Genomic DNA, 8,701 nt, shown 5'->3' with positions numbered 1-8,701 from the left:
AACAAACTTTTATAATTTGAAATTTAGATTTTATGCCTACAATAAACGGCTGCAAATATCTCGCATATTCGCAATAACAACAGGACAGAGAGTAGTGATAAAAGATGACGTTTCGCTGTTACGATGTAATATTAGTTTTGTACCAGTTTCCTCGGCTTTGTTGCGCATGACATTTTCACGATGCCACGGTAAAATAATATGGTTAAACTATATTATGGGTGCGACACACATGAATACACACACGCGGCCAGCCATACATCATACCTCGATGAAGATAAGAGCCATAACTTTTCACAGTGTTGCACACTAAAGTGTTACACACGTCCGAACAAATTTCCGTTGAATTGGAGATTAGAAATCGATTGCGATAAATTTTATTTCTGACAAAATACGTATCGAATGATCCGGGAAAAATAAACGACTGACAGTTTAACGTGTTTGTGTTATCACAATGCGGGAGAGATCAGGGAGTTATTATTAATCGCAACTTTAAAACGGGTTGTGCAAGCACTCCATGCGTGATCGATTAGTTGCACGGATAGGGTATATGAAAACGTGTAACGAAAATGCCTACGCAATTTTATCATTCTCTGATGCACAACAGGCAAGTTAATAATAGCCAACCACTCGATATAATACTCGCACGTGTATACAATCAGCCATATCTATATATGTCTACTATCTCGATTTGTGATTATGCTAGAGTAAGACTTTACAGAAGCATGGCAGATGAATGAAAGTCGACTGAATTTATGCGTATATGTGTGCATATATGTAAATATGTGTATATATTCGTATAGGCATCGCATCCACCCTCCATTCACACCGATTGGCGCGATATGTAATCTGAATCAACGTATACGTATTATGTCGTTATGTACGAAATGAAAAATTGATCAACAGATCGAGAGCAGATGTATAAAATGATAAATTGATGCATATCTCGTTATTTTCGCGAATTTAATTATTTTAATTCTAATTAATTAATAACGCTCCATTAGCGTATAAAGCGAATACGTATATATATATGCAAGATAAGATATGATTACAATTATAAATTAATATTTTAAATCTCGCATCTAAAAATTTAATCTATGTAATTTTAGAAGTAGTTATAACTTATTATTGTTCTCAAATTCAAAATTAATCAATTGATTCGTGGTGAACATAGTTTCTGTCTCTGCATCGAAAATCTGTCAGTATAATACATAATACTAGCTTGAATTCGAGCTCAATTGAACTTTTAAATGCAGATTCAAACAATTGTAACGAGGGTAGTGTACCGGATCCTTCAAAGTTAAATTAAGCAGAGGCTAAATGGAGTATTCTCTCCGGTGGGAGCCCTATAAAAACGAGAGTAAAATAATAATAGCACAGAAAGGTCGCTATTCATCGGTTCTGTAACAATAATAGCATCTGCCCAAGCTGGTCATAGGTCTCACGTGTGTAGGACGTATTGTGGATAAGACTGCGACATGCGTTCGTGATTTCAATCAGTAAAAATTCACACGAGCGAAATAATTTGACGTATTATACATGCCGCACCCTCGATTTCCATTCATGAATCGCCTTAGCATATTTCGGATGCACTAGGTGAGAAGAGGGAAGGTTGGCTTATTTATAGCTCTATACTGCAGTATGTAGAAATATTTATAATCCGTGTGTGCTATAAAAGTATGTAGGAATAAAATATTTTTATTTTTTTTTTAATATCTAAATAAATTAACGTCATTTATTATTTAATTCGATGTGATAGATATTATTTAATATATTTATGAAATTATTTTTACATATGCGGCAGAGAAACATCGAGTTTGCAACAACTTTTTCACCGATGTGTGAAAAGTGCAGCATCGATGTTAGAGATCGAGGACCGACAGAAACTTCCTTAAACGAAATAGGAATAATTAACAGCGCGCGAAAAGCAACAGCTGGTCAACAGGCCGGGCTGTTTCGCTACTCTCGCTGCGTTGCGTAATCTATATTAAAAATTAATGATTCTCGCGCTCGTTATATTTTTCATCAACCGTGTGTTTATCGCGCGTTCTCCTCGTTTTTCACGCCGCGTCATTATGCACACAAACTCGTTTTAATAGTTAACTCATATAATCCGCGCGTATCGGGAAGCAGATATTAATGGCCCGCGATATCCCTACCAGGATAATACCGCTGCATGCTGATGAGTAACGTTCATTACGAGAGCATTACCTCGGGATAACCTGTGCGCAAGGGTGCAGACTAATCCTAGATTGATAAGTAGAATCCTGCGCGCACCGCCGCGTGCATTCACGACCGGTGAATCTTGCAAACTCGACGTTTCTCTGCCGGATATATAAGATAATTTCGTAAATATTAAGTCTATCTAAATATTAACGTCCATCACACATATCTGATGGTAACGGGTTAATCCGATAGCCTTATAATAAATAACGCTAATTTATTAACGCTCTCTTTCGATTATAAATAACGCTCTACTTTGTTTTTTTTATATCTTTCACTCTCGTGAAAAATTTTTATTCCTATATACTTTTATAACATACGAATTGAGGAATAACGACATTTTTTCACAGTGTTAAAAATATCTTTGACATATGCGACTATGAATTTTTGAACGAGTTCGTGTCAGTGAGTGACATAGTAACATTTATAGCGCAAATAAAAAAGTAAAATTGAACTATTACGTTCGCAATCATTATTCAGTTGGATAATTATGTGGAAAGTTTTATTATTTATAGGAAATGAATTTTGAAAACACGACGGCCGAGCGATTATTTATTTTAATCGTCATAAATAGTTATACGAGAGACGACGGAAGTTGATTTAAAATATAATGAAAAATATTCACATCATTTGACTAAGCTTATTAACGTGTTACATGGCGCAGTGGAGGGAAAAATGCAGTGACGTTAAACGGTGTTTATAGAGTACACCTAAACGAGAACACTCGAATAAATTATGTGCGTACGGCGCGGAGTTGCCATAACTTTAGCGTACGATACTGATTATGAGGGATATGAAGTTCTCTGCTGGGACGCGTATTCTATACTACGTAAGAACGTAATGCGACGTAGAAAACCATCCCAGAGACGCTCGCATTTCTCTATTTTTTTTTCTTCTTTTTTGGCAAATGTAAGTTCTTATCCAAAGATAAAAAAACTACAATATTATCGCTTCGTCATATTATATATGATTGCATTTGATACTGTATATCGTGATTTTTAACGAAATAACGAGTATTTCGGTAAACCTACGTAATTAATACGTGGAAGAGGTAAATATTATATGTACATAGAGAGAGATATATCGGGTGTTAAAAAAGTGGCGGATACGCTGTATAGGGGTGAATTCCTGATGTTATTTGGAGACGATTTTTCCTCAACGAAAATGTCGAGAGAAGTCATCATTTTTTGCAAGCTCCCAATTTTTGCCATCATATATCTTGGTAACTAAGCCTTAAATTAAAATTCTATTAAATTAAAGTCGACTTGAAATTAATTGAAGAATGTAGTTTTGTTAATATTTTAATTCCACAATACTTAGTTTACGAAAAGCCCTTTATTTTCAATTACTTATAACTCGAAAACTATTGGTGCCTCGACATTTTCACTGAGGAAAAATCGTCTCCAAATAACCTCAGGAATTCATCCCTATACAGCGTATCCGCCACTTTTTTAACACCCTGTATATTGGCCGTTGTAATATTTCAGGAAAATTTGCATTTACGATACGCATCTTAGTTCACTCCCCGGTGAGTCTTACGTAGCGATTCGAACTCTTCAAAGAACATCAAAGCGGACTCCGGTGTTCCCTAAAGTTGCCGCAACACACACTCGCCCGCTCATCGGATTACTTGAAACACTCTCTCTCGGGCAGCTACCCCCTTTTACAATCGAACCCTCTTTCCTCTAGACGCGCCTTCATCGAACGAGTTCTCAATCTCTTTTACGGGCCGCGCAAAAATCCGCGATTACCAGCGGATCAGTGCAGATCGCAAAGCCGTAATTACGTCGTTCGAACGGAATGCCCACCATTGTCGACAGTTATTTGCAATTCGTTCCATCTACTTAAGCGATCGTGTATATCCGGGAGAGAAAAGGGTACGAGGGAAGAGGGAATCGATGGACTTGGGGCTCAGAAGGCTCTGGGGTTCAGAAAAGTTCATCGACGCTAATTCGCCGATGAACGAACGAGTCTTGTGTGCCACTGCCGCTTGCCCAGCGACTTTGTAAAATCAATACCTCGCGAGTTTCCTGATATAGAAATCTCGTTAAGCTCGATATTATCGAGGCTTTGAATACTAATTCTGTATGCCGTGTACGCTCTCGCGGATAAACGAAACGCTTGTTTTCGCGCGGTGTTATTTGCGAGTATTTTATACCGGCGATACGATGTGGCGATCGTGTCCCATTTTTTGTTCGTAGTATCAAAGATTAATGGAGAAAGGAGACGAGAAGCGTGCCGAATCTGTGATTAATCGACCGCTGTTTCGTTATACCGCTCACGTGTTCGGGAAACTGTGTTTGTCCTTATTTTTTGCTACAGTTAATTGAGATTAGTGACGATATTCAAAAAGGTGCGATATCGGGGAGATTTATAATCGCGTTACGTTTTTTAACGCCCTTTAATTACAATTTTTTCGCGTCGTTAGATTCCATAATCGGCGCGCGCGAAGAATATATATTACGATATTAAAATATTAATTATAAAATTCAATAATTTATTAAATATATCATTGAAACATGCTGACAATTTGGATAAAAAAAATGCGAAGAATAATTGTACAAATGCGTACATGCTAAGCAATCGAATAGTTTTATAATTTTGTCTCCCTAATAAATAGGACGAATTTTACATTGTAGATTCCGCTACAAACACACAAAAGTGCAAACGCATCACGGCATGTCTCAAGTTGCTCGGACACTGATAAATCTATGCGTATAGTCCATTATTTGGATCGTTACATGTTAACTGCGCGAGGTCCAACGTTAAAAGCATTAAGGGATGAAACGTACGACGAAGACGGCTGAGAGCATTGAGAGAAGCTTCTGGAGGAAGGGCTGGAGGAAGGAGCGGCCAGGAGACCAGGCGAATGGACGCAAGGTACGGTTGCTGGAACTTTGCTTTCTGGCTTTTCGAAACGGCGCGGACGTCCACTAGGTGGTTCATCAGCCGTAGTCTGCGGCGCCGAATGTGGGGTTCGTTTCCATCCTCTTCATCCTTTCGTTCGTATTTTCCCTCCCGTGGTAGAAGCGAAGAAGGACTATCAACGTCTCCGTCCCATTCCGCAAAAGCTGGCTGCCCGGCCGCGACAAGGTCGACCTTTACCCATTTGACCAGAGAGAGGCCAGATCCGCTTACGCCGGTACGAATTTGAGATTCCGTAAATCCACCAAAACTTCGACCTACGTCCTGCTGGCTTTCCACTTATCTGTTGGAAGAGAGCGAGATAGGGAGGAAGAGAGAGGATGCGGGATCTGCGCGAGATAGAGGTGGCCAGACTATACCGTTTCCGGTACGATGAACAGAAATGCCGGGCGTAATGCGAAAGGGAATCCGTGTAGATGCTACTTGCCACGGTATAAACACACGTATACACACGCACGCACACATATACAAAAAGAGGGAGAGAGAAAGATGCATATGTACGTTTGCGCACACACAAACACATCCATACACATATTCACACGAAGCAGCATGCCCGCTCATCTGACGAAATGTTTGAGAGATATCAAAACCGCATGTCCGTGAAGCCGTACCTGCCCTGAACCGACAACCCAGATATGACGGTTGCATGGCACTTCTATAATTAATTGCCACGTGGACTCGGTTCTCCGCAGCTGATTTATGCGAAGGCGATGTCTATCTCTCCTGCCAACCAAAGATAGAATCTGAACAAAAAATTACGTTACCATTACGCGAAAATGTTGTTTCGACCAGGTTACAAATAGACGAAGCAAGACGAAAATGAAAAAAAAAAAATTTTAATTCATCTATCTTCCGCAAAGAGAGCCGCGACAGCCGCGATACGATATAAATCGCCCCACCTCTACATACATTAGATTCCAAAAATAATCATAGATACGTTCCATGAGCTATTATTTTCAGGCTCCATTGAACAAACCACAAAGCGAGATAATTTTCGAATCTATCGTCTCTACATGGTCTCTGCGGCTATTACCGCTCGATAAATCTTTATATATCGACCGCGAAACTCGTTGGCGAAAATTACACCTGCGAAATATATATTAGCCATTAAGATTAAACTTATCGTCGAATCACAGAATGGAACATCTTTTTTGCATATTACAAACTACATATATTACAAACTTGCAGTATATATACATATATAAACATTTTATCAAAATGTGAGATCGAGTCAGAATTTATCTAATTGTAAAATCACACACTATGAACCCCGTGAATTCTAAAAATATTCAATCCTTTCAAATATCTACGTGAAATTCTTATCGTGACGTGTTTACTTTCGATCCATTTTCAGATTTCGTTTCGACGCAGGTATAATTAATGATATCAATGATCCGTTCGATTAAAAGCGGAGAGGAATTCGGCTGCTGAGTGAGTTAAATAAAGATGCAGCTGATATGTCAGCCAGCAGCGATAATGTCAGTTTAAAATACCCCCGCGCAAGAGAGCGGTGGAGAGACTGACGAGTTCCATCGGCGATCTAATTGCCGACGAAAATGATGGAAGCGGAGCCGACGTGGCTAAAGAAGTGAAGGGGTAAAGGGAAGGGAAGAGAGAGAAAGCGAGTGGATATAAAGGGAGGAGCGACTCTCCGCAAACTATATCACTATCTCGTTCTCCTCGCCTTTGCGAGCGAACAATCCCCGTGTACACTTGATTCAACAAAGCAAATCAGACTTCGACACGCGAAGTCGGTATGAGAGATCACGCGAGGTCGCCTTAATCCTCCCTCCTTCCCTCACAGGCCAATCTTTTCTGGCTGGCTTCTTAGCCTTGCCCATGCTCCCCCGTAGAATTAGTGTCAAGCTAATTTCGCGTGGCTGAATTTAGAAGTTTCCTTTTGATCGTGTGTCTCGATGCTACCACCCTTTTCTCCACGATCATCCCGAAACCACCCTCAGCCCCTCCCCCTCCCCTTGCATTCCTCCCGCGCCCTTAACCCTCCGATTCGACGGCGCGCCCGCTTCCACGAAAAAGCAATTGCTCCGTATTACATGGTGCATTACGAAAGTTCCCGAGGAGCAATTTTTTCGCCTTTTTCTTTATCTTTCTTTTTTTTTCCGCAGGTGGAAAGGGAGAAGAAAACATGCGATCACCGAGAGTTCTAACCCTTGTACCAATTTAGAGAGCCGTGCAGCCGAACCGATTGGGAATCTATGTAACGAATGGGATCACGAATGTGGATTTACGAGCATACAGCGAGTGGGGGAACAGCAAAGTATGTTATATAACGTTTGTTAAGTATGTAAAGTATCGTTTGTTACATCCCGTGAAATAATTGGCGCGAAATAATTGGCGCACGTACACGGCTCTTCATTTAAATGCTTATAAAGTGCTTAAATAAATAATCTTCATTGATCAAAGATTCCGATTTTTATCAAAAATTATATTTATAAATTGATTTAATTTTGTGACGCGTTAATTGAAAAAAGCTGTTTGAATGAAGAAAACTGGCCATCATATTCATTAATAAAAAAGGATCGAATTTATTCAAGAGATTACTTGTTGATGCAATGCGTTTTTGACAACTTTTGTTGCGATTCAAATTACACTTAAAATTATTAGATCAATATAATTCTCTCTTCGCATTAATTATGTGATTTATAATTATGTGATTTATTGTTCGATAAATATTAATACTGAATGCGTTTTGTTTTATCAAATAGCCTTTTTTCTGTATATAAATAGTTTTTTTCTCGTTATATTTCTTGGCTGCGACTAAATATTACTTCTTATGTTCTAATGAATCATTTTGAAATAATATTGAAATGACCATTGTAAAACTAATGCTAATAAGAATCTGAACTCATTCAGACTGAAACCGTGGACTGAAATTGTAACTACTGAAGAACCGGGGCGCTGAAACAACATCGGAAACTACATAACTTTTAAACGCTGCTGGGCATGTGTTAAACTAGGTTTCCACGCCGCCTGGGATTAGCATTTTGACGACCTTTTTAAGAGCCTGAAACGTGATCGAAGTGAGACCTATAAACTTTGAGAAGCGAAAAAATAACTGTGTTGTTGAATATTTCTCTTTTTAACATTGAAAGCGCAAGCACAAACACAAAAAAATATACGTATATAATAATAAGCACATGTATGCTGAAACGCATTATATCTACAATAATAGTATAGAGGTATAGGTTTACCGTCTCTAATGAACAATGTAATTTATATAACAATTTCGCATTGTTATAAAATGCTCGAGATTAAATCATCTCAACATATTGATTTAGAGAGCATAACGATTCTATTTATAATAAATTATTCTTTACATTCTGTGAAAAAAAGATTTTATTCGTACTATTATATTTCAAGAAATCGATGAAATTCACATATTTAATCAAAGAATCAATTTTGAAACTAAAATTGCAATTCTAACTTCCAGCTAAGGTGAAAAAATTAATATGGGCAAAATTAATTGCGGCATTTTATTTTATTTATCGCACATTATACATAACAAATATATACTTATTATTTACGACTTTTGATT

At 38.3% G+C, this 8,701-nt stretch overlaps 1 long non-coding RNA gene across 1 annotated transcript; it reads left to right on the top strand.

The window, feature by feature from the left end:
- The first annotated feature begins 4,863 nt into the window (after positions 1-4,863).
- LOC145937090 (uncharacterized) lies at positions 4,864-8,292 on the top strand. Its single transcript, XR_014425477.1, has 3 exons — positions 4,864-5,100; positions 7,272-7,423; positions 8,020-8,292. It is a non-coding gene; the product is annotated as an uncharacterized LOC145937090 (long non-coding RNA).
- Positions 8,293-8,701: the final 409 nt, after the last annotated feature.

Source organism: Prenolepis imparis, unplaced genomic scaffold (genome assembly GCF_030444845.1).
Source record: "Prenolepis imparis isolate NDT839.2.m4 unplaced genomic scaffold, iyPreImpa1.0 SCAF_6, whole genome shotgun sequence".
NCBI lineage: Eukaryota > Metazoa > Arthropoda > Insecta > Hymenoptera > Formicidae > Prenolepis > Prenolepis imparis.
The sequence above is the reverse complement of the archived record's forward strand: the minus strand, read 5'-3'. Positions and strand labels throughout refer to the sequence as shown.